Here is a 25,460-nt window from a genome sequence, read left to right as displayed (position 1 = left end):
TGTGGGAATCCGGTAAATATTACAACTCGTTCCTTCTGGGCCACTTTTCGCAACTGTTGCTTGTAAATTTATAACTTTCGCACTTTCTCCCGTCTAGGCGTTCTTCGGCAGTCGTGATCATATTTTGGTTATTAACACTTTCATGGGAATCATGCTATTGTTAAAAAGACAGTATTATAACTATGTGTAAATGTTCCATATTGCGTATACAATCCATTAGACTGACTAGATTAAAAAAAAACCATAAAAATAAACGAAAAGAATAGAAATTACCTCAGTATAGGCCTGCAAACCTAACCACAACTTCATAACATTACTAATATAATAAATGTTGATTTTTTTAAGTGCCACCTACTATGAACAACTAATACAAGTGGACGGTGTAATGAGATTGTGTATTAGATTAACCAGATTATCGTTAAATTTATACATTTTCTATATTTTACAAGGTAGGCATAATAAGTGTTTTAAAAGTAAACAAAATCATCAATGCAAACTTCTGTTTTGGTTATATCTTTCAAAGTCGAAAGCTGAAGTTTAGAATATACATTGGTAATACAGAAAATCATATGTTTTTATTAAATAATTATTTTCACATTTCCGAAGTTTCCAAAGTTGAAAGAGTAATCAAGGGAACCAAGGTTTTAGCGGTAATCAAAAGAATGTAATCCAGGGACAAAGACCAGACATGGAAAACAGACAAACACAACAAAGAACATATAGTAACTAAAATCATACATACAAAGTAACAAAAGTAAATGAGCAACTCGGACTCTAAACAAAACAAAAAACAAAAAAAAAAACAAAAAAAAAAAAAAAAAACCGGGGGGCATGGACCAAGTGCACCGGTAGGGTTAGCATCCTCTGCTTTTCTAGAAAAAAACCCGCCGAGTTGAAACAAAGGGCTGCAATTTTCCAAGCTGACAGACTGGTTACTGTCACATTGAAGGAATAGACACCAGAAGGCAAAATTTTAAACATAGGATTAATATCAGCTTTGGTAAGTACTTATTAATAACCTATTTCAAACCACTGACGTGCTTCTATGTCTAAGAATGTATATAAGATGTGACACGCGAAGAAAGAAACACAGTGATATTTTTGTATTATCCAAGCATTTATACCTCATAACCTCAAGAAATTACTATCAAAGTGTTTGTTTAGTCTGCCTCTATATGAAATTGATAGGTCCAATTTAGTTTTCCCTATATAAGCAATTACTTTTAATCCTTTCCCTAATGAGACCGCCAACCACGTTTTCTTGTTTTTTATGTTATTTTCCTTTAAGGAGGTAGACCTAGGGCAAGGAACATAACTCTTGAAATCAGTGATACGTTTGTATTTGATTCAATTTCACCAAAGACTCTCAAGCTTTCATTTGAAGCAGAATAAAATGAATCCAATTTAATTAGATACTCACATACGATTGATGTAAAATGCCGATTACAAACGTTCCAATGTTTTTTAAGCGTTGTGTCTCTTACCGTAGCTCTACCTCCTTTAAAAACGAAAATGGCTTTTTTTTCTAGGATATGTGGAAAAAATAACTACTGCTATCAATTTACTAGTAAAAGTTAGAGTTTCAAGTTATTAATTCTTCAAGCGTCTTCGGCACGAGTTGTTACATTTTGGTTACTTAGTAGTCACGATAACGAATTGATTATGTAATTTATTTCGCTAACATAGATTTCCCCAAAATATTGTTTCTATCTTCAAATAATTATTCAATTTTTATGATTGGTCGATTAATGTTCCCAAACATAAGTTACGTCAAGCGTCTCCGGTACGAGTTGTTACATTTTGGTTACATAGTAGTCACGATAACGAATTGATTATGTAATTTATTTTGCTAACATAGATTCCCAAATAAATTGTTTCTATCTTCAAATAATTATTCAATTTTTTATGATTGGTCGATGAAGTTACGTCAAAAAGTTGATGTCACAATAGAAAGGTGCTGCGATGTTATCAGAATTTTCAAGAATGAAGACTAAATTCATTTTAGGTTTATTATTGATCTTCAACAAAATTAGACTAATTTTCACCGCAAGGTCTCCTCTGACTAGACACAAATCTATGGAACTAGACAAGTTTTTAGATATATCATCACCTTGATATGAGAAAGTTACATTAATGTGGTGTCAAATATTAGATGATTTTTTCTTGTTTGTTTGTATCGTTGTATCATTTGCTGAGAATGCCAAAATAACATACCCGAGATAAAGTTTTGAAATGCTCCCCATATATTAATGTCAACTGTATTTAAATTGACATGCTGGTCAAGAGAAGGACAACAGCCACTTACACACAATATGTGATTTGAAACATCGTTCATGACATATTTTTATTTCTTAAAATATATATTGGAATGAATCACGTCTTGGTATGTAGCAATCTCCCCGAGAAACAACATTTTCTAGTAGAAAAGTTTTGTTCTCATAATTCTGTACCCCTGTACTTGCACGTGCATTTTGCCGCGGAGCTTTCTACTCTCGCTGGACATTGTGGAGATGAGATATAGACATTTTTTTTATTAAAAAAGTATTACGCTAAAATTTCAACAAATTATACAATGATGATAGGGTTATTACATACATCCTTGGAAATATAACCCCAAGTAGCACATGTATTTGCCGTGGAGCTGTCCACACTCGCTCGACAGTGTGGGGTAATAAGATATATATTTTTATTGAAGTCAAGAATAAATTGTATTTCAAGAAATTACACAATAGTGATTTAGGGTTTTACACAAATACCTGGAAATATTATCCCGAGTAGCACGTGCATCTTGCCGTGGAGCTTTCCTATCTCGCTGGACAGTGTGGTAATAGAATAAAATATATACATACTGGGGGATATAATATCGAGTAAAATGTTATATTGCACGAGTTAACGAGTGCAATATACAATCTACAAGGGATAACATTTCCCAGTTTTCATGCAATAAGACTTTTTTTTAAATAAGATTTTTTTGTATGGCAATATAACTCGGTCTTTTTACTTGAATGTTTTTCACAGAAAGTGTCACAAATCCTGACATTATTTGCTAAAAGTGGAATATGAAAATTTAATGCAAGCTGTCATTGCACTGCTTTCTATGGGGAAATTATATTGGTAAACAATAACTTCCTTTATATGCATACTTAAAAGTGAACAGGCTTGTTTGTAAAAAGTAAACTGTTTTTAACAAAACTACGTTCGGCATATTAATTGATCGCTACTACCAGACCTTAATTCTGACAAGGAAAAAAGACAAATGGTATATCTTCCTTAATATCAGTTTAAATGAAATGTAAAGCGGTGTTAACCGAACGCCTTTTTTTCGACTGTTACTTTATTATTTATTACTACCCCCCCCCCCCCGACAACTGTTGAATACACTCTTCTTCAAAGGCAAGGTAAAGCAAGGTGAAATTGCTATAGCACTTTATGTACCTATGATGTATATTGTAAGTTGTGAAGGTCAATTGAAATAATGGTTGATTTCTAATTAATATATATTTGAAAATATTTATATGTCACGTCATATTTTACAGGAATATTTAGATACACGATGGCTCAGATGGCTTCTAAAACATGTGATATTTGTGTAAGTGCTTCGGGTCGATATCTGTGTCAGCAGTGTGACCAACTCTTTTGCCAGAACTGCAAAGTAGGACACCTTAGATCAAATATAACAAAGAATCACACCTTCGGGTCTGGTGACAATATAAGAAAACATGTAAAATTGAACTGTCAACAACATAACGAATTGTTTATCTACCAGTGCCTCCAGTGTGATACACAAGTTTGCAGAATTTGTGTCGTAAAAAATCATAACGGGCACAAAGTGTCAGATTTGGCAGGATATTCTGAAAAGTTGCGAATTGATGTAAACGAAATTATAGAAACAAAGATGGGGAAACTACAGAAGAGCGTAAACTAACTTGAAAAAGGAACTAACCAGAAACAAAATGAAGCAAAATTTGCCATAAACGCAATCATGGAAGAAGGGAATCGTTTAAAACAATTGATTGATAGAAAGGTTGAGGAACTCGTTAAAAAGGTCAAGGTCTATGAATCCAGGCAGTTGAAAACATTGACCAGTATGCAGGAAGACTTCAATACAGAACTTGAAAAGATACAAAACTACAAACAGGTACTGAAAACCATTCAAGATAATACTGAAGACCACGAATTGAACAAGCAAATGAGTCAATTAAAATTAGATGTTGAATAGCTAACAGTAATGGGCTTACCATCAGTGACCAGGCTGATGTATAGACCTAAAGAAGCAAATAATGTCTCAATTTCTAAATTATTTGGATCTATCGATACGAGGTTGGTTTACCATAAATTATGATAAAAGGTAGACTCTAAATAGAAAAAAAAATAAGCAGTAAAATTAATTATTGTCGTTTATTGAGGGTAATATTTTTTAGCTATCCAAACGAGATCTGAATTAAAAAAAAATATGAATTAATTTTTTATTTACTCGAATTTACATAAATACTTTTTTGTTTTGTAAATCTGAAGTATATTTCATTTCAGTAAAATACAAAAGCAGACTAACAATGATACAACTGGAAATAAACCATATGTATTTATATGAGATATGTTGATTTTGTCAAACGAGTAATATCTGATGCAGCCCTTGAATGGTAAAAATTTCCTCATTATATCCCCATTGGCCCCTCTCCATTATTATCTCGTTCGAATTTATCGTAATGGTATTATTATATTACCGCCTTGATGTATATATATGTTGATTCTTGAGGATTATGGTTTCTTAAATTTTTCGGTTTTTGATGAAATATCTCAATTGCATGCTGCTTACTAATATTTTAAAATGTGCGCAACGGTCATTGAAATAATTTTCAATAGATCAAAAAATATAACAGTCACTCCTAATAATTTACTTTTGGTATCAAAGTTTTAAAACGGGTAAATCAGCAAGTCACTGTCACACAACACAATTTGGTCCATGAGGTGATGGACAAAATATTTATCCAATCAGAAAGCGTGTAAGGTCAGCAATTACATTATAATTGTTTAATTCTTATGTCGAACGTACGTTGAATCAAGTTTGTTCATTTTCCCCAATCAATACCGCTATTCTTAATTTACATACAGTCCGTGAACCGATCCACGCAACAATTTGACGGATCGATGACCATTGCCTGATTGATCGCTGACGGATCGATGATCGATGACCGTTCTGATCGCATTTTTGTTATTTAAAATGACGTAAGATCAGTTTTAAATAAAAGAAATGACAAATAAAAGTATAAATTGATGTTTAAATATATAACATTATGCAAATATATGTAAAATTGACAAAAAAAGAAAAAAAAAACAAAAACAAAAACAAGACAAAACAAAACAAACAAACAAACAAAAACAAAAACAAAAGTCCGGTAAAATACATTGACCGCTCTGTGGTCATGTGATGCGATCACCAATTAAAGGGATCGGTATGACGGATCGACGACTGACCGGAAACTGATCGTTGATCGATGTTCGATCGATCGCAATTTGTGTTGCACGGACTTTTAAATTTACGGACTTACGGCCTTCGTCAGATCAAAGAGTGTTGAGGAGAAAAGTATCAACTGCCAAACCTTGGATTGTTTTCTTGGATTTCGAATCATGGTGCCATTGTTTTCCTATTCAGATTATTCACTATTAATTTGTAAGGGAATATATTAAAAGGTTAAAATCTTATGTCGTCTTTATTTCTTCTTCCCTGAGAAAATATGTTGAATATCAAATATAAGTCACTGTTTTAGGTCTAAGGCGGAAACTGTAGAAAATAACTCAGGGATAGTATATCCCCATTATATGAAAGCTAACACTAAAATCAATAGTGCTTCCATTTAACAATATGCAGATGGCATCGTCTTTATACCCACGCTCCCGTTACGAGACTTCCATTGCTTGTTTCATATACACTATAAATTATAATTCAATAATGAGTGACTATTCATTATGTCGATTCGGCATATTTCAGATTTTAACATATGAGTATGAGCAGGCTTGTTTAATTCTTATTTTTGAAATAGAAAGTGGAGCAATTGCTTGAATCGTGAAATCGACTTCTCGAGTCACGTGTGTTTAAGGCTTGAACAATGTTAATTGAAGTGAAATCGTTCGCAGAAAAGTAATAGCCTACCTGTAAATAAAAAGCGATTTTTTTGCCAAGAACGCCTTAAGATTTCAATTATGCGCAGAAGAGACCCGCACATTCGTTAAGCATTGGACTCTGTACTCGTGATCATATTTTAACAACTCGTTCTTTTCAAATAAATATCCTATTATTCTTCGGCCTACACATATAGATAATGACCAGGGTGGGCTATGAATGAATAAAACATTAATAGATTCATATAACAATATAAAAAGTGCAGATAGTATCTCTAACGTTTGAAAAGTTTACTGTACTGTATATGGAGGAAAGCTCTAAATGTTTCATTTTTTTATATTGTTATTGTAGGAAAGAACAGATTGGAAAATACAGATACAGATGCACTAGTTGCAGGTAAATTTATGTGTAACATTTTAAGTACCATTCCATACAACATTGAGACAATGCCTATGATTCATTGTGTAGAAAAATTTACAGAACAAAAGATATTTTGGTCAATATTTGCTATATATTTTGTGGCAATAGCCTTTTCTGTATTTAGTTCTGTACTGTTGAGAAACTTCGTTTTAATCTAAAAACTGAAATCAACCAAATCATACAAAATCACGATCGATAACTTTGCCAAGTTCTAATTTCAGTTTATATTAATTTTATCTGAAAAGCACAACGCCCGAATAAATAACGTAGACAGATTATGTGATCTATACCGGTTTCTGAATAAGAACTAAAAGTTGATACTTAAGATCAAAATGTTTGTGTATTTGCCAATCTTAGAGGGGAAATTGATAAATTCATTGACACATAATTTTATAAGATATTAAACGCGTTTTCGTGTATATTAGTTCAATAGTTGTACCTATTTATTTTTCAAAAAGTGAACATAACTAATCAAAGAAAAAAATCATTTGTTTTAATTCTACAAAATAAGAAAAAATATTCCATTAACAAGTTATTTATTGATTCGGTCATTAGAATTTTGCATGTTTTGCAATTTTAATTCCACATTTTGATATAGTACAATGTTGTTCGTCATCGTTTTATTGTACTACTAGCATTCTAACATCTGGTATGGTTGGTGCCCCGACAATTCAAACAAAGTTTACTCAATCACACAGTCAGTCTACTAATCCATAATGTACAAAATATCTAATATATATCAAAATGTGGAATTAAAATAGTGAAATATGCAAAATTTTAATACCCCCCAACGAACATTCCTGGCTTAAGTAAAAACTATCGTAGGGAAAGAGAGGAATACTAGGACCGCAGAATAGGTACTGCAATATCTTACGTGTGCAATGACAACATCAAAAGAATAGGAAACCTTTCAAGCCATTATAATACTATCATAAATGTGATGAATTTATTTAACAAAAATCTAAGACGGATAAGGGGTCATGGCCATCGCCACTTTACATCACCTAAGATGCGTAATGTTTCCAAAGATGGTCATCTTTCCTTTCATACAAAAACATCTCGGACTTCATCACAATTGAACTAGACTGTAAACTATATCTCTCATTCTACTGTGCTCCTTTTACACATCAAGTCTTGAAATTCCTGTTTCTGAACCTACCTTAATATTTTTATATTGGTTACCACAGACTTTTTGGATCGCACTAGAACTCTAACAAATAGGCTTCTGGAAAGGGTTATGTTGTTACAAGATTGAAGTCATCACTACAGAAGTTCTATGAAGTTCTATGGTCGTCATCATGAACTCATGGATCGTTATGGTGTATCCATTTGCACCATGAAAACTGATTTATTTAGCGGGTCATATTTGTCCTTTCCTCGTTTGTCTACCCCAGACTTCACTTTTTATGAGCAACTCGGCGGGTGAGAAAAGCAGAGGACGCCTACCCTACCGGTGCACCTGGTCCATGCTCCCAGTTTTTAGTGGAGTCCGAGTTGCTCATTTACTTTTGTTACTTTGTATGTATGATTTTAGTTACTTTATGTTCTTTGTTGTGTATGTCTGTTTTCCATGTCGGGTCTTTGTCCCTGGATTACATTCTTTTGATTACCGCTATAACCTTGGTTCCCTTGATTACTCTTTCAACAATTTGATGTTAAAGGTCAAGATAAAAATAAAAATATCATTGCTTCCAAAGCCATTTGTCAACAAAGGTATTGATGTATTGAATTGGGCAGACATCCGCCATTACAAAAATGTCATGAACAAAATTGCCCCTTATTTCAAAGACAAATCAATACCGATTATTTCATTTTCCTATACTTTACTTTATACTTCGTATTGCATCCAACATTACTAACTATAAAAGTCTATTGCTAAATCTCAAGATAGAAGTAAAAAGGCCAGAATAAAATCTATACTGCCACCACACCCTCCAAAGAAGAGATAGTGGAAAACCATAAATATGTGCTATCTTATTTTGGCCTTTCTACCAAAGACGATGATTATGATCTACCGTGCATGTACTGGATTCCTAAACTCCAAAATAATCTAAACTAACAACGCTACATATCTGGATCTTTAAAATGTACCACAAAACCTCTTTTAAAACGTTTAATTTATTATTAGATTACAAACGCATTGAAAGCTATGATTTCTATACTTTTTATACTTCTATTTCCCACTTTCATCTATATAGATTAGGTATTATCGTTTAACTTTTTGAGAATTTATTCATCGCACCTACCCAAAAGAACTTCAAATAAAGGATACTACAGACAATGTGAAGTCAGCCTCATATCTTGACCTACACTTAGAGATCGATGGTAAAAAAAAAACTATTGACTTTTATGATCAACTAGGTTGGGGTTTCAAAAAGAGCAGAGGACGCTTACCCTACCGGTACACCTGGTCCATGCTTCCAGTTTTTGGTGGAGTCGAGTTGCTCATTTACCTTTGTCACTTTGTAGGCTTTATTTTCGTTACTTTATTTTCTTTGTTGTGTATGTCTGTTTTCCATGTGTGGTGTTTGTCCCTGTATTGCATTCTATTGATTTCCACTAGAATCTTGGTTCCCTTGTTCACTGTTGTTTTCAGAAAGTGGCAGATAATATCAAACAATATTGTAAATAAAAATTAAAATGAACAAAGCGTGGTGGATAAAGTCTTAAAAATAATTATGGTAAAAATTATAAATAATAAATAAATGAAAAAAATATTAAGAATTAAATTAAACGTTATTTACTAATGTTGATTTAAGTTATACGTGAGCATTTACATTTGCTGTTTTGGACATATCAATTTCATATTTTCATTCTTCTTTTATTAACTGTTAACTGACAATGAAAGTTTAACCTCCTTTACAGACAATTATTATGAAAAACAAATATTTTAAATTACTCGCTTTGATTTACATTCTTGTTCATGGAAAGGAAGTATGTCTGTAGTTTTCTAAAATTCAATCATTACAGCATCATTTTTTTCTAATGTTAATATTTGTTGAGCTTATATTTCAAGTATCAATCTCTGTAAGAATCAGCCAGAGGTTAAATCATGGTATAAACAAACATCATTTTTACACTGTAATTTTAGTATTTGCACCATCAGAACCAAGGAAATAGGAGACCTTCCATATAATGGTAAATTGAGATCTAATTTAATTGAAACGCAATGAAATCAACATTTCAAGGGCAGATTACTCACTCAAAAATTTCATTTCTTAACATTCTATTGAAAACAGATTCAGTGACTCAGAGATCAAATAATGGCCTTATTATATAGAAAAAAATAATAGAAATCTTATTTTAAGATCGGTATGTTTTGTGTACATGTTTCTGCTTTCCCAATTTTTCCCCGATTCTTACAAATGTTTACACATAACTTAAACTTCCTCAGTAAGCACAACAATGATACTCTTATGGACATATTAAACAAGTTACCAAACTAACGATACCTCAAAAATGTAACAATCACTCAAATAATTTTATTGAAAACTGGCATATTATTGTTTGAATGGTACAGATGTATAAATGTAATACAACTGTCGATTTTTATATTAAAATACTTTATATTATTCCCAGTTTGTGATTTCAAAATTCATATAAAGTGATGAAAATGTTCCATCTGCAATGTGGTCACATCTTTGGAAAGAAATAATTTCACAGATTCTGAATTTAATGTTTATTAAGAATTATTTATGCGTAATTACAGTTTAAGTTTAAGTTTGAAAAAAAATACGCTCAGTAAAATATCCATTTATGTTATATTATTATATAAATGATATCAGAGCAATTGTATTATTAAATTTTAAAAAATAATAAGATGTTTGCTTTTAAAATTGCGATTAGTCGACTTTATTACTCTTGATTAACTTGAAACAACCTCTTTCTATTCCAGCAATAAACAGCGTTCTGAGTAAGTACAATGTTTACTATGGAAGGAGTCCCCTCTTTGTGGGGTTGATAAACCTGAAATGTTATTTGGATTCTAGTTAATGATGCATATGTTACATAAGGATTTGAACAAACTAATGTTTTAATGTATCTGAATCTTCCTTGTTAAAAAGAACAATACGTGTTCTATAAGTCTTTTAATTTTGTGAACTGATTGTATAATAGGTTTTGATGCAACCTATCAGCAATACGTTTCTTAACGTATACGTTCTAACGTATACATTACCAACAAAATTCCCCCATATTTCAAAGACAAATTCATACCAATTATTTCCTATTCCTATACTTCACCCATTGCATCCAAAATTTTCAATTATAAAAGGCTATTGCAGAACCTCGAGATTGAGGAGTTCAAGGCCAAACCACCTGACTGTTCTTGCAAAAACTCTCCATTCAAATATGGTCCTTCTGGTCACGTCGTTACGGGAGATTTAACCATCATCGAAAACGAATCTCTGCATAATATCGTTTCTAAAGGTCCCAAGTATAGTGAACCATGCTCCATAAATTGGAATTTTAACTTTAAAGTTCTTATGGATGCCGTCGTGGACTATGCAAGAAAATGGATAAAAAGAGAACAAGAAGACATTGATTCACTATCACAGTGGTTACAGGCCGCGAGATCTTTAATTTTGAAACGAATGAAAGTTTTAAGTAGGTAAATGAGTGCCAAGGCTACATCAGTTCTCAAAGACCCCGATGTAGCAAAAACATTGTCTACTATACATGACAAGTATTTGTCATACCAGCAGACAAAGCACAAAGCAACATTGTTTTTGTCTATAAAACGTTTTACATCCAATGTTTATTATAAGAGGTAGACATACAAAATAATAGCAGTGACGAGACCTATACTGCTACCACACTCTCCAAAGAAGAGATTGTGGAAAACCATAAATCTGTCTCTACCAAGGACGATGATTGTGATGTACCGTCTATGTACTGGATTCCTAAACTCCACACGAATTCATACAGACAACGTTTCATAGCTGGATCTGCAAAATGTACCACCAAACCTCTTTCAAAACTTTTAACTTCTATACTCACAACTGTCAAAGAGGGTCTGCAGTCCTACCACAACACTTGTTACTCCCGTAGTAGTATTAATTCAATGTGGATCCTGAAAAATTCGAAAGATCTTTAGGAGACAATCAGTTCAAGACTATTATTTGAATATAATAGCATTAAAACCTATGATATTTCAACACTGTATACTTCTATTCCCCATACTCAGTTAAAATCCAGACTTAAAAACATTATACTTTGTTGTTTCTTCCGAAAAAGATGGTACACCTAGATACAAATATATAGTTCTTGGTAGAGATTCCTCATACTTTGTAAGAAATAATTCCAAATCATCTTCCAAATATACAGAGAAAGATGATTACAAAATCCTGGAACTTCTAATCGGCAACATATTTGTCCAGTGTGGTGGACGTATTTTTCAACAAACGATCGGCATTCCAATGGAAACAAATTTAACTCCTTTACTTGCTGATTGATTCCTTCACTCGTATGAGGCTGTCTTTCTAACTGATTTGATCCGAAAGAAAGAATATCGTTTGGCTAAATCGTTGAATCTCAGTTTCCGCTATATAGATGACGTATTATCTTTAAACAATCCTAATTTTGGGGATTTGGTACATTGCATCTACTCCAAAGAACTTGAGATAAAGGATACTACAGACACTGTGAAGTCAGCCTCATATCTTGACCTACACTTAGAAATCGACGGTAAAGGAACACTATTGACCAAACTTTACCACAAACGTGATGACTTTTCATTCAAAATTGTCAACTTTCCTTTCGTCTGTGGCAACCTGTGTATGGAGTGTTCATATCACAACTCATACGTTATGCCAGAGCTTGCCGAAACTACGCAGACTTTTTGTGTCGCGCTAGAACTCTAACAAATAGGGTTCTGGAACAGAGGTATGTTGCTACAAGTCATCACTACAGAAGTTTTATGGTCGTCATCATGAACTCGTGGAACGTTATGATGTATCCATCTGCACCATGAAACGAAACATAGTTTTCCTTTCCTCGTTTGTCTACCCCGGACTTGACTTGTTATGAGCAACTCGGCGGGTGTTTCTAGAAAAGCAAAAGACGCTTACCCTACCGGTGCACCTGGTCCATGCTTATTGGAGTCCGAGTTGCTCATTTGCTTTTGTTACTTTGTATGTATGATTTTGGTTACTTTATGTTCTTTGTTGTGTATGTCTGTTTTCCATGTCTGGTCTTTGTCCCTGGATTGCATTCTTTTGATTGCTGCTATAACCTTGGTTCCCTTGATTACTCTTCACGCAACGATGTTAAGGTTCCAGAAAAAAAACGACAAAAATCCTGTTCAATCTTAAGTATGTTTCAACCTCCAAATAAAATCCTCTATTTGACATTTATTTTTCATACAAAAACTACATATGTACATATTCTACGATATCAGTCCATCGATTCTTTATGAAAAAATTTCAACATTCCTGAAATAGAAATGAATCACGTGACCAAAACATGCCTTCTTCATAAAATGTCAGAAACTTCAAAATATACAGAGGAAGCCAACCACAGCCCATTCTGACATGTTTAAGTTACTTTACACTATCCAAAAAGTGCTGTGACCTGAGATCGTACACATATTTAAATTTTGGTCCAAAGCAGTGTTTTTCTTTTTACAAATTTCATCAAGATTGCACTTCATTTGCTTTTTTCTATTTGTTAAAAAGTTAAGGTAAATTAGTCACAGCAATTTAAAAAAAAAAAAACATTTAAATTTCCGCTATCGATCCCACCATAAATCTAGTGAGTCTATTTAGCTCTTCCTCCTGTCCTTTTGGATCAAAATAGAGTGGCATCATTTAATTAGTTCCAATCGTAATAGATGACGTAAATCAAAACGTTCAAAAGAATGACAATAGTAATGTAATATCAAAATCGGACTACGGAAGAGAATGGAATGGACATTCCGCATTGTACTGATGACGACATGACGTTAACTGCCGAGAAAATATGGACGTGGAACTACTGGTTAATTAATAAGTTTTAATTTTAAAACACTTTGTTCTCATTTTATTAAAATATTAAATTTAAACAATATAATTTTAATGAACTAATTATGAAATGAAATAATCTTCAATATTACAAAGTCGAGTCTACTTTTACGCAGGGACTGTTCAAAGTACCATTCCACAGGCACTCAAGGACAGGATTTAGTTATTTATTTTTTTTTTTTTTTACTTTTTTGGAAAAAAAATCGGATTTTTTATTTATTCAACCCAAAAAAGCTTTGGAACGCATGTCTGACTCGTTTTTTATGCAATTTTAGCATTTAATACATACCCTATCCTGTTTTTCTCCATTATAGTACTATTTTAGTGCTTAGCAGTGGCGGATTTACCTGGGGAGCTAAGGGGACTTCAGCCCACACCCCTACTCTGCTTCTTTTAAAATTAATAATTATCACAATAAAATTAAGTTACAAGTGTTTTATAGCTAAGGCTTATCTCGTACAACTAGGGGTAAAACCAACGTGTGTATATCTGGTCAAATATCTTTCAGTCGATTTATTTCGCGTTACGTCACTCCCTAGAATGTTTACGACTATTCTAGTTAGAATGTTTACGCCTATGAAGCGCGTGTTTTGATGCAAGTACATGTACCTTATAATCAGATAAATATCCAACGTTTAGGCAAAGAATTATTGATAGGAGAATGGTAATTACTGCAAACTAGCGGAACTATAAAGCGACTCATACGTAATGTATCTTATTATCACCCATCATTATCTTTAATGATACAATGAAAATAAAAAGAACAATTGAAGATAAGAATATAATGTAAATTGGAAAGTAAAGCCGATTTTACATCAAGCATTTTAATTTTAGTAACTTGTCTGGGTTTGCCTTGCGAGACCCAAGATTGGTGGATCTGTCTCTTGAATCACGCAGTTAGTAAATTCGGAGGGAACGTTCGCACCCCCGTTTCTTTTTTTGTTGTTATTGTGTTTTTGTTTCTTTTTTTTTTTTTTTTTGAAAAATGTATATTTTAGTGTGAAAACTTGATTTTCCACCATTTTTGACCCCCCCCCAAAAAAAAAAAAAAAAAAAACAAAAAAAAAACAAAAAAACAAAACAAATTGTTTGACACGCTCCGATCAGAATTAATGCCATTTTACCCGACACTTAGTTTTGTTTGGGCACTTACAGCGTATACATGTACGTAATATCCATTCAAACGCTCAATGAACTTTGAATTTTCTGACTGCGACATCTGTAACACAATTAGCAATTGATGCAAGCTTCTGTTTGGTGTTGAAATTTCCCATTTTGATCATTTAAAGCTATCTTTCTGTATTTTTCAACATCCTTCCTTGTGGTCAGACATGCAATGTTTAACTATAATTTAGAAGTTACTAGTCATTTCATCAGACAGAAACATATATCATGTTCATCCTGCAAAAACATGTATGGATATACGATCAGATCAAAACGACTTAGAAAAAACAATAACATGCACCTATTATTAATCTACATTGTTATTCATGTCGTTATGTGACACATTCTTTGTGCTCTCAACCACTTTAGCCAATAATATGTACATCAACCATATTATTGGCTACATTTTCTTGGTGATTTGATAAAGTGTTGTTTATGCCTAAATTAATACAAACTTGGAAGAGATACGAGTTGTTTTTGTAAAGAAGAAACAAATGAAAGTAATTTTTGTGTTTGGACTTGCCCATTCACAAAAAAAAAATGTAAAAGTTTAGATGAAAAAAAAGATTCTTTTTTCCTTTGAATTATAAATTCTCACAATCTACAAGAAATATTTCAATATTCAAATTGCTTGCGAAGGAGAAAACCTTGACACAAGGGAATGGTGTAAGGCTCACTTGAAAAAATAGTAATTTGTTTCCTTTGGATTCATTATTTTACTCCTAGAGTCAATTTTCGTGAACTTGTTTGTGATGAATACCGCTTTGGAAGCAACATGTTTTAGTTACTTGAATGATACTACGTTTAAAAACCATTCATTTACATATGTTACAGTACTTGATTGACCTGTAATATCTGTAATATTCGAAACAATTTTATTTTTGAATCCATGTCCATTTGAGGACACTTCAATAGATTTTAAGAATTCAGCAAATAATCTTTATTTTCACCATATTTTGAAAGCACGCATAATCTTTCTGTTTATTTTTGTCAATGCATGTATCTACACGTACATAGATGTTCTATACATGATGTGTAATTGTCTATGTATACATTGTAAGTACCAACATCTTCTTTACAATTGGCTCTTTCACTCAATTTCTCCTCACACTTTATCTTATTATAAACACAGAGATTTCTTTTTTTGGTGGTCATCAACAGGAACTTTGGGTATACTTCATTTGTCATTCATGTGCATGTATATTCACACATTAAATACTCTTGATATCATGTTATTATATGGGTCAAAACAGCTTTCCATAAACTAGCCATTATTTTGTTGATTCATTCATAATAAATTATTGGTGCTATAAGCCAGAACCAACCAAAATGTTTGGTGCAATCTCAAATGTAAAAGAAATAAAATGAATCACTTTCAATATTATGCATTTATAAAATAGGGATCACATTTTTACATATAGTGTTCAGATTTGTAAGGTTTCGCAGAAAATGTTACAAATACATACAGATCTAATTTTTCTATTTGTCTGTAATAGTTGCTACGATATTACATACACCCACATTTAAAAACATTTCCTTATGTTTTGTTTTCTCTCTGCCTGTTTAAAGACTTAAACCTGAACTACTGACATGAGCAATATAGTATTAAACTTGATAATACTTTGCCAGTTTCAAAACAATTGAAAAATTCATTCCTCAAGAATTCTACATGCAATTTCATACTTTGTACTGAACATTTATTCATTCCCCATGCATTCTATATGCCATTTCATATCCTGTGCTACAAATACATTCATTCCTCATGCATTATACCTTTGTACTGCAAGGAAATTCATTCCTCAAGCATTCTATGAACAATACATTCTCATAACTGCTTATAATTTATCCCTTAATGCATCTTACATGCAACTTTATATCCATTACTGCACATAAATTTATTCCTCAGGCATTCTACATGCAGTTTCATACTTAGTACTGCACATAAATTCATCTCTCATGCATTCTACATGCCATTTCATACCTTGTACTGCACAAAAATTCAACTCTCATGCATTCAACATGCAATTTTATACTCTCTTTACTCTTTTCTGCACATAAATTCATTCTTCGTGCATTCAACATGCATTTTTTTTATTCTCTTCTGCACATAAATTCATTCTTCAGGCATTCTACATGTAGTTTCATACTTAGTACTGCACATAAATTCATTCCTCATGCATTCTACATGCCACTTCATACCCTTTACTGCACAGAAATTCAACTCTCATGCATTCAACATGCAATATTTTACTCTCTACTGCACATAAATTTATTCGTCAAGAATTCTACATGCAGTTTCATAGTTATAACTGCACATAAATTCATTCCTCATGCATTCTACATGCCACTTCATACCTTGTACTGCACATTAATTCATTCCTCATGCATTCAACGTGCATTTTTTTTACTCTACACTGCACAAAAATTCTTTCCTCAGGCATTCTACATGCAGTTTCATACTTAGTACTCACATAAATTTCTTCCTCATGCATTCTGCTTGCCATTTCTTACCCTGTGCTGCACAGAAATTCATTCCTCAGGCATTCGACATGCAATTTTTTTACTTTCTATTGCACCTAAATTCATTCCTCAAGCATTCTACATGCATTTTCATACCTAGTACTGAATATAAATTCATTCCTCAAGCATTCTACCTACAATTTCAGACTAAGTACTGCACATAAATTCATTCATAATGCATTATACATGCAATTTCATGCATGAAGTTACATGTAAAATGCTTGAGGAATCAATTTGATTTAATATGTACAAAGTATCAACTAATTCAGATAAGCAGTTCCAAATTATGTCAAATCGGGCAATAGGATAATAAAATGAATAATGCAATTTAGGATTTCAATGACTTTTCTAAGAAGCTGATGTGAAATGCCTTTTAATCTTTAACCTGTTCATAAAAACAATTATACATATAGTCAGCACATAACAATTGCTAGATTTTCTCAAATTTCGAACACATCTGAACCAAAAAGAAAAAAAAGATATTGGCATCAAATTTTATATGTCATACAATTATTCACTATGAAATGTATATCAGTCTGAAACTCAAATATAATTTTGACAATAAAACTGACATTTCTTTCTTTATTGGATTATTGAAACTAAGAAGTCAGATTTTTTTCCACATTTTACAGCACGTGATGAGAAATACTTCTTCATTCTTTATTTTGTACATTAAGAAAATTATAAATACTGTACGCACATAACATTAGCTAAAATTTCTATAAAAAGGGGGTCCAAGTACATTTTGCCAACCCACCACTGGAGAAAAAATGACCAATTATAAATATCAATTATTGAAATTAAACATGTCATTGTGACATTAAGTGAAATGGCTATAGCCTGCATGGATACAAGAAAGCAAAAATACTGCTTTGTTAACACAGTGAATGGTCACAGAGAACATATAAGACAGTTAGTAATACGTGTAGTTACAGGTACATGTAAAATTGGACGCTATATTTCTATGATTCAATCAGTATTTGAAATTTCCAGAGCTATATGCCAATAGAATATGCATAATTTCAATTTTGACCCAAGGCCAAGTGAGCGTATGAGAAAAAAAATACTAAATCGATAACCACAGTATACAAACATCACCTGCAGCTATCATCCCATACGTTGGTACATTGGACTAGATGTGATATTACGTCGTATAGTGTTGTTTTCTTCTTCCTTTTCTCAAGCAACGAGCAAACAGCTGACAGAAATTTTTCAAGCTTCTCGCCAACGTCGTTTTCCATATAAGGTAAAAAGTTCCGCCCAAGACTAATGATATGCGCATTCACAAACGATATATTTTCACCTTGAAATACACTTTTCTTTCATCTAACACGCAATATTAAAACGAGTACATTTATTTCTACCGAATGCAAACGAAACCAAAGCTATAAAGAACCGTAAAATATTGAAAAGACACCATTTTATGAACGAAGCAAGGGTAATGGCGTAGCCATTCTGTGGTTACCAATCGACGTCATGACAGAGTTGTCTCCCCCTTACAAAACATACACGAAAGTACCTTAACATCCTTGCGTAAAGCATGAACATTTCCTTCAGAATGCAGTTTCCGAAAAACCAATGTAGTTGATCCTTAGAATCGTTTTACATTTGAAACTCGAAAAGTAGTGTATTTTTGTATCTTTTAAATTTGTGTTTATATTATAAAATTATTTCCCCTGATCACAGTAAATGCGCACATTTATTTTGGCGTGTTATTAGCTTTTAAAATCAAGCAAAAGGCATTTAATCTACTTAAATACTTATTTACCCAAGTGATGCCCTCAAAGTATAATTTTAGAATAGCGGTCTCTTTCTTTTGATGGACTCTTTTGCCACCCTATGATATGGTGTTACAAATACAAATACAAATAACAGAAACTTCCCATAGTTACAATAAAATCTTGATTAATTGCTTTCAATTATACCGTCTCAGACCGTTGAACACTTAAATGGTTCTGGGTTTTTTTCATGTTGGTTGATTTCCGTTTTATTTTTCAACTAAAAATCTGCATGGCGACATTATGGTAAAATATTCAAATTTTATTGATAGCGGTTTCTTTAGAATATATGAATCTTAATGTAATTGTATACATAAATGAACTAACTGTCTATATTTGAAGAAGAAAAGGAAATATGCTTAATATTATAATTTATTAAAACAACCCTCGAACATTTACTATCGAGTTTAACTTCTACAGTTTCTACGAAAGTAGAAGAGTAATCTATAATCCGGGATCTAAATATCATATACGATTGTTTATTAATTCATCAAAGACTACAGTAATTTGTATTTATATCCGGTTTCATTATAATCCCTATGCCATTTTCTAATTGAACATACTGTTTCTTTATTCCAGTAAAAATCCACGTCGAAGGTAAATATTTTAAGCCATTGTTGTTTCATACAAATCAAATATAAATAATTTTTATATTTAAATATTTAAACTGATTTGTGAATATACAATAGTTCATAGATATGTAATAATTTGATTTCTATAATGTTCAGTAGTATGTTTATTTGAAATCATAGAACCACATTTAATTGTCATTTGTTTTCATGATCAGAATGAATCAGGAAATAACATGGCGACTCATGATTACAACTACGTTTGTGATTTTGAAGAGGTTCGAATGAAAAAGGACGTATTACCGTTGTTCCCATATTATGTATCAAAACTTACAATCGAATTGTAGCAGTTAATCATGACTAACATAAACGTTAACTGTTTTGTCATGACACAATATTTGAATATAAATATATACAAAATATAAGAAAAAAAAACAGAAAAGAAAAAAAAAACCAAAAAAAAAAAACAAAACGAAAAAAAAAAAAACAAAACGAAAAAAAAAAAAAACAAAACAAAGCAAACGAACATCTAGTGTGTTTATTTAAAACACCGTTTAATACTGACAAATATATCTAATTGGGATATAGCATACTTAATTTAGACCCCAAAATGTGAAGAAAAAATGAAGAAAAAGAGAAAACAAACAAAACAACAACATTTACAAAACAAACAAACAAACAAAGAACTACAAAACTGATAGACTATTTAATTCAACCGTTGACCATTTTGTATGATTTGATGATTCTTTTTTTAAAGTGAAGTAATGTTTGTTTCTTTTTTTCAGCTACATTTTGTAAGTATTAATATAGTTATAATATCTGCAATAATATCATTATGACCAACTGTTTTTTTTTTCTAAATTAATATGAGAACACTTATAAAGTTTTCGTTTACCCACAAAAGAGAACATCAAGATAATGCAGATATGTTTTAGCCGTTTCATATATACTGTACATGCATATTAGGAACATTTATAAGCCAGAAGCGAACAAGTCATTAATTATTCGGATGTTTTCTATGGTTAAGCAATTGAAAAAATAAATATTCTAGAAGAGACCTTGTCGTTAAAAAATAGCACCTGAAAATTCCAATGATAATTTTAAGTTGCTTTCAAGGATATTCTGCTGTGAACCATTTTGTCGTTACCTTTGTTAAAAAAGATCTAAAACTAACGTATTAAGTTATTGTAATACGCTATTTAATTTTTGGCTGCCAAATAAATGTCGAAATGACCAGAATATCATTTATCGTTTAATTCTTGACACTGATTGTCAAATACCAACTTTTAAAATGTGATTTTAGATCGCGTAGACCTTGGAATTGACCACGTTGCCGTGAGTTGCGGTATATCCCCTTTCTGACTGAATTACCGCGCTTTTTTCTGCAGTGAAGTACTATATATCGTGTAATGGGTACTTGTTAATAGACATGGTATCACGATCTCATATATATGTATGGCTTTATAAACATGTTGTTTAGTTCAGTGTAAAAAAGATTTGACTGCTTATTTCTCATCAGGGCAAAGTGTTATCCCTAAACTAGCTTAGTACTCTTACGTCATTAAAGTCCACCATTTGCAGTACGCCATTAAAATATTTTCAAACTAAATATGGCTTTGATGAAGAAATAAGACTTATTTTTTTTAAATTTATCCATTAGAATTTAAATCACCAGGCTTGTTTTAAATGTTTGACCAAGTAAAGCTCGCTTAACCAACTTCTTGGCATTGCACGTTTTGTGAATCGTTAATTCACAAAACCTGCTCACAATTAAAAACTATCTGTGAGTAAATGCCAAAAGTTTGTACACTAACAAAATATTATCTTGATCTTTACTACAAATAGAATACCACGTAGATGTAAGTGTTCATATTTATAAGTATTTGTACCAATTGTAACAAATTTTCCAATATAATCAAGGGACTACTAAATAGACCATTGACAAAGTTGTCAACTGAATGCTTTCATTTCTCGTTTAAGACTCAGCGAAAGACTGTGAGTACATTTTGCTATCATCCTTAATTATTTTGTCTTCCAATTTGCCTCATATGTGTTTTCGGAATTTTAGTTCACATTGTTTGCTTATCTAAACATATTATATACATACGTCATCAATAACAACAACAAAAAAAAAAAAAAACACACTAAATATACAATTGATCATCCACTTTGTTCATATACACAATTAACGAATATTATAAAGAACAAACGATTTTACACCTAAGTAGCATTTCATTGATACATTGCCGTACGTAAAAATCACAAACATGAAAAGTATTTTTTTCATGGTTATGTATCTGAAAATCATTGACCAATCAGTTGTAAATTACGCTGAAAGAAAAACTATATTTGTGTATTTAAAAGAATAACCGTAATAAACCAGGGGAAAAACGAACTATATCCAGCTGATGTTTTTCTCATTCCAAGGTAATCCAGGGACAAAGACCAGACATGGAAAATAAAAATACACATCAAAGAACATCAAGTAACTAAAATCATACATACAAAATAACAAAAGCAAATGAGCAACTCGGACTCCACTAAAAACTGGGAGCATGGACTAGGTGCACCGGTAGGACAAGCGCCCTTTGCTTTTCTAAAAACACCCGCCGAGTTGCTCATAAAAGTAAAGTCCGGGATAGGCAAACGAGGAAACTTATCTTAAATTATCTTAAAAAAAATTATAATCAGTAATAATAAATAATATCTATAATCAGAAATCGTTTTGTTTTTAGGGATTGTAAACGTTGTGGGTGAGTATATTTACGCTACTGATTTATGTTTACAGTGGCTTCGCGTATACAGCACTGTACAATAAAATTAATTATTTCAGACATGTTTTCACCTGTTAAGGATGAATATTTTCTTTCTAAGTACGATCAGGCAAAATGGGAAAAATCAGACCCATGCATGTTAAAAACTTACCGATCTTACAGTATAATTTCACTCAAGGATGCTTTCTCTATTTAAAAATCCCTGTATAATATCAATGTAGTTTTATATTGTCGTTAAAGTAACAAAATACTACTATTTTGCAGGAGGAAAGACACATGGCATCGGCTTTGTGGAGAACAGGTGATACATATTGGTATATCAATGCATGTAATTGAGAAGGATTGATAAAAAAAGACTTGTATCTTTATAATGATTTGAAAATTAATATATTTGACAACTAAGCAATGAGTGTCGACATATGACCTATGCATAAAAGGAACTTGGCATAAAACATATGTATAGTGTGAACTTCGCATACAACATATGTTAGTGTGAACTTAACAAGAACCTATGTATTGAGTGAACTTGAAAAAACCTTTGTATGGAATGACGGCATAAAACATATGTATGGAGTAAACTTTTCTTAAAAGCTATGTTTTGAGTGAACTTACCATAAAACCTATGTATGGAGTGAACTTGAAAAAAAAAAACCTTTGTATGGAATGACGGCATAAAACGTATGTATGGAGTAAACTTTTCCTAAAAACTATGTTTTGAGTGAACTTGTCATAAAACCTGTGTATAGAGTGAATTTGAAAAAAAAACCTTTGTAGGGAATGACGGCATAAAACGTATGTATGGAGTAAACTTTTCCTAAAAACTATGTTTTGAGTGAACTTGTCATAAAACCTGTGTATGGAGTGAACATGAAAAAAAAAAAAGAAAAAAAAACCTTTGTAGGGAATGACGGCATAAAACGTATGTATGGAGTAAACTTTTCCTAAAAACAATGTTTTGAGTGAACTTGTCATACAAAATATATTGAGTGATCTTGACATAAAAGTTATAGATGGATGCAGCTCAAATATTAATTCAAACTGAATTTGTATATTTAAATCAAGTAAATGAATAGTTATTGTGTTCTGTTCTAAATAAAAACTTAAAATAGAATACCATGTCAGTAAAAAAGGTGTTGTTTTATTCAAATCACTTGACATATTTTATTAGTGACTACTAATTAAGTTTCATGTTTTATCATGTCTTAAATTCTCAAAACGTTCAATTAATTTAGAACTTTATCAACATGGAAAGTATGTTTACAGTCCAATTATATGTGAAATAACGCATTATTTAAAACTGTTGAATATATTGTTATAACATATAGTAAAGTATTGATTTGTCTATCAGTCAAGATATGTCTGGCATTGCGTGCATTTCTTGACATTAATGATGCCGACAATGTCTTTTGGCTTTAAACGTGGACGCATTTCTTTTTATGTCCAATGTTTCTTTGTTAGTAGCACTTTTCCAATGAAAATAAGTCCGAAAACGCTTAAATTCCTTTAGAGTGTAATAGGGTGAATGTCTGTATGATTTCAGTCAATTATTGAATCATCCTTGTCCTGAACGGTTTCCCATTTCTGTCATTATAAATTTAACAATTATCAATTAATCAATATTTCAATGTATAATTTTATTCAGAAATTTAATTGTTTAACTAATAAAGATACAATACACATTCAGTATCCTAGCATATCTAAAATATGGGAGTGAGGCCAAGAAACGGGGGTTTCACGAGGCTTTGGGGAGCGATTTACCCCCGTTTCGCGCCGAGTAACCCATATTGCCGATATGCTAGGACAGTGGTTTTGTATTGTGCTTATCCTGCAAAGAAAAAACAATATTGGTTTTAGTCTTTTCTATAAAACTGCCTTTTCCGTGGTTTACAAAAAGTACCTATATTGCGCCTTTATTGACGCAGCGTGGAGTAATATGTTAGCGACGGTATGGGTATGCAAATCCGTGCGAGTCTGCCCATTCATTTTAAAATAATACATTCTGGAGAAAATGCTATATGTGTTTGTAATCTGCATATATTTTATAAATGTTAATGACTTTAAAAGTATTTAAGAAAAAATATTTTCTTTGTGATTTAATGCCGAAAAAAACGGTTGCGTGGCTGAGGTATTTCTTTTTTTGCGAAACCGGCGACGCACTTTTATGAAGAAATGGTTGACAATGGGCGCTGAAATGAGTTCGTAAATTTATGATTTATTTTGAATTTTATATCGTGAAAATCACCTATCACAAAAATGAATTGTTTTACACATGGATCATTACGCCACGAAGCATGTTAGTCATGCAAGGAATTTGGCGGTAGATGCATATAAACATTAAGATTCTGGATGTTCAACGTCAGCGTCCAGTCCATGTTAAATGGCGATACAGATTCCGTTTCACTGTCGGAAGATATTTTTGGACGACTGCCGGTCGTCTGCAGTGGAATGCATAAAGAGAGGGATAGACCAGCATACGGTTACAAAATAACACAAAAATACCATTTATTCATACATCACATAAAACAAGTCACGATTTCAATATTCAAATAATTTTTTCCAGTTGGAGAAATATTACATGCAGAAACAAATGTATGACTAATTTTCTCAGCGACATCGACACGGAGGTCGCCATATTGTTTACAGTTCTAAAGGCAATACGTAGTTCCCAAGTTATTCTGAAAATAACTGCCAAATATCGATTTACAATATTGCACATGCAGTATTGGCAGACAATGGATCCTTTCCTATTTTGTTGTATTTGGTTTTCATTGCTTAATTTTATCCGTCTTTTAAAACTTTGACGTTCCTTTTCGCTAGTTTTGAACTAATTTGTTTGCGCAATGAACAAAAGTATTTAGTTCACAATTGTTTTGTATAGTGGGGTACATGTAAATAACAAATAAAAGAAGCTCAATTTTATTACTGTTTTACAACGGACTGGTCATTTTTAAAAAAAATATTTTACCAATAGCGATGGTTTGAATGTCAATATCGACGTCCAGCCTTGTAAACGATGATTAAATTGAGTTATCATGATTAATTTCGATTCTAATACGACAGATTTTGGTGCCTTACAATATCCTAATATTCCCACTATATTCGTCGGAGGTAAGTTA

The 25,460-nt window shown here is 32.0% G+C and overlaps 2 protein-coding genes and 1 long non-coding RNA gene across 12 annotated transcripts in view; 1 reads left to right on the top strand and 2 right to left on the bottom strand.

The window, feature by feature from the left end:
- LOC148605670 (transcription intermediary factor 1-beta-like) overlaps positions 1 to 25,460 on the bottom strand; it is a 577,346-nt gene that overhangs the window by 21,610 nt on the left and 530,276 nt on the right. The gene's annotated exons all lie outside the window — the stretch shown is intronic.
- The window catches only part of LOC148605675 (transcription intermediary factor 1-beta-like), a 229,238-nt gene that overhangs the window by 28,365 nt on the left and 175,413 nt on the right, over positions 1 to 25,460 (bottom strand). The window lies entirely within an intron of this gene.
- Positions 3,534 to 23,623, top strand: LOC148605678 (uncharacterized). 9 transcript variants are annotated; one of them, XR_015916029.1, is made up of 6 exons: positions 4,267 to 4,320; positions 6,473 to 6,517; positions 10,437 to 10,454; positions 18,408 to 18,469; positions 19,581 to 19,598; positions 20,356 to 23,623. It is a non-coding gene; the product is annotated as an uncharacterized LOC148605678 (long non-coding RNA). The 9 variants fall into 9 exon arrangements; XR_015916025.1 differs by lacking the exons at positions 4,267 to 4,320; positions 18,408 to 18,469 and adding an exon at positions 3,534 to 4,138; XR_015916027.1 differs by lacking the exon at positions 18,408 to 18,469 and having other exon boundaries at positions 3,534 to 4,320.

The sequence above is a fragment of the Perna viridis genome, chromosome 10 (genome assembly GCF_037379345.1).
Source record: "Perna viridis isolate PV_CMFRI_1.1 ecotype Kerala chromosome 10, ASM3737934v1, whole genome shotgun sequence".
In the NCBI taxonomy this organism is placed as follows: Eukaryota; Metazoa; Mollusca; class Bivalvia; order Mytilida; family Mytilidae; genus Perna; species Perna viridis.
Note: the sequence above shows the minus strand (reverse complement) of the source record. Positions and strands in the feature narration are given on the sequence as shown.